Genomic DNA, 2,500 nt, shown 5'->3' with positions numbered 1-2,500 from the left:
CTTCAATCCAACATCGTCGATAGCATCACTTCCTTGGTTACCATAGCAACCGCGGAAGTGGTTACTATGGTAACCACGAAAATTAGCACAACTTCAAGCCTGTCAGAAGTTGACATGTAGTGTTGCTTGAACGGTTACTGGGTACGCCGTATAATTCATACAAATACTGATTGTTCATTCTGGCATGACTGTGTGGCTTTCGTGGCGGTGATGATCTTGAGGAGTGGTCATCATCTCCGCAAGGCTAGTAACAAAACTTACTTCATAAAGTTTCTCATGATATATTTGTATAACCATGGGATGTGTGTGGTATTCCTGGAGGAAAAGTTAACACGAATGGCTTTTCGGTTCTATTTGAAGAGCAAACATTTACTGTGAAGAATAGTAACATTGAAAGGTTGATAATATAATAATATTTTTCCATTATGACAAGATATCTTAATGAAATGTTTCTTAATTACACCTGTTCAGGAGTTCATATCACTTCTTCAATTTCGAGACACATGATGTCTTCTATACTAAGAAATATTCTTGAAATTTTCATTCATCACCCGGAAACAATCTTTCAGGCCTACTTCATTGCTTTTTTTTTTTAATTTACACCAAGCATTTACACCTATGAGAAGTTTTCTGATGATATCATACATACTGTGCTTAAAACAACTCAAACTTGTGCTCACATCCATGAATACCAAGTTGTAACCATGATTACCATGACTGCTACCATGAATGTGATGTCCTATCATGAAGTTATGATGACGGATGTAAATACGTATATTTATTTTTCAACCAGACATATAACTTATAAGTCCAGTCTCTGGAAAGTGAAATAATTAGCAATTCAACTCGACTCTAGGGTACTTCTGATTTGCCACATCTCTTTCATAAAAAACTATGATAATAATGATTATAATAATAATAATGATAATAATGATAATAATAATAATAACAATAATAATGATAATAATAATAAGGATAATAATGATAAGAAAGACAGGGAAACGTGGCTTTGTGATGACTATAGTGTGTATGAAATTGCTAATCCTTACTTATTCTAGTGATGGGAGATAAAAGAGAAGACAATTAATCTCTTTCCCCATATCCACTGACTCAAACTCCGAATTTACTAATCATCCTTCAATTTAAATATATTAACTCTTTCTCTTTGGGTTCTTAATGACCTAGTGATCTGTTATCCACTTTTCTCCTTTCAGATATACTCTGCAATATTACACCTTCATGACATACTGTGTTCTAGTTGCAGACAAGATGGGGTAGAATACATTGAACTCATCTCTAATATGTTCCTGGAAAGGTCATGCTACAGTTTTATAATAGCCATAATCCCTCCTTAAATTGTCTACATTATGAACCTGGAGCATATGATGACCAGACTATATATGTGGAATGGGCTTTCCTCAGTCATAACTCCCTAATGAAGGAATATACAATGGGAAGGTCAATTCTCCATCACAACTAGACAGTTCTTTCTGTGGGGGCCATGTGATATTTCTAGCAGAGGCATATGGCTACCCTAAAGACGGCATAGTTGAAATTAATGTAGTCACCAATGTGCACATCATTCATACTACATCCTGTTGCACTATAAATAAAAAAGAATATAAATACAATTATGATATACTAATGACTTACGTTTCAGATTAGCTATTTGAAGAATATGAAGAACAATTCTTAATAGTGAATAATATATGCTGTACAGGCTGTACGATATATGAATCAGATGAACAGGAAATTGTTCATTTATAGTTATTCGTTCTGAAAATTCTATTTAGCATACAATGTCTAGTTCACAAATCAAGATCTCCTAGTCCTACATACATAAATCTGAACTCATCTCTCTATCTTTTATTTCATAATATTTGCCCCCCTTTTATGTAACTATTAGCCGATGTTTTTACTTTTCCTTAGAAGTTATTTATAGGCAGACACTAAGATACTACCTTTTTTACTTCCCTGTACCATTCACCATATTTTATAGTATCATTTTACAATTCCTTTCATTTCTAGAAGTACATTTTTTCTTACTTTTTCATATTTCAATACTGGCATCTTAATATGTAATAAATATGATTTCTACACAGCTGAAACTGGATGTCTATGAGCCTATATTGTTAGGGGTCCCACACCCACATTGGAAGAAAAGAAACAATAATAAAAATTCATATGATTTAGGTTTTACATAATATACTACACAGACCATTCATTCAGGAAATATATAAAAATTTTGAGACGATAATGTTTGAGGATATACTAAAATAAAAGCCCAGCAATTGAATACAACATTGTTGTACCTCTTCACACAACATTAAAATCATCTGGAAGAAACAGATTTTAGCATAACTGCAAATTAATATTATATTCAACAAAACTGAAGGAAGACCTAATTAAGCAAAGAAGTACACACTTTAGATATATCCAATAAATTGTTCATCAGGATTTTTGTGGTTATGCTTGGACATAAGAACAAATAATATACTTA

This window comes from Penaeus chinensis, chromosome 19, assembly GCF_019202785.1.
Source record: "Penaeus chinensis breed Huanghai No. 1 chromosome 19, ASM1920278v2, whole genome shotgun sequence".
NCBI lineage: Eukaryota > Metazoa > Arthropoda > Malacostraca > Decapoda > Penaeidae > Penaeus > Penaeus chinensis.
The sequence above is the reverse complement of the archived record's forward strand: the minus strand, read 5'-3'. Positions refer to the sequence as shown.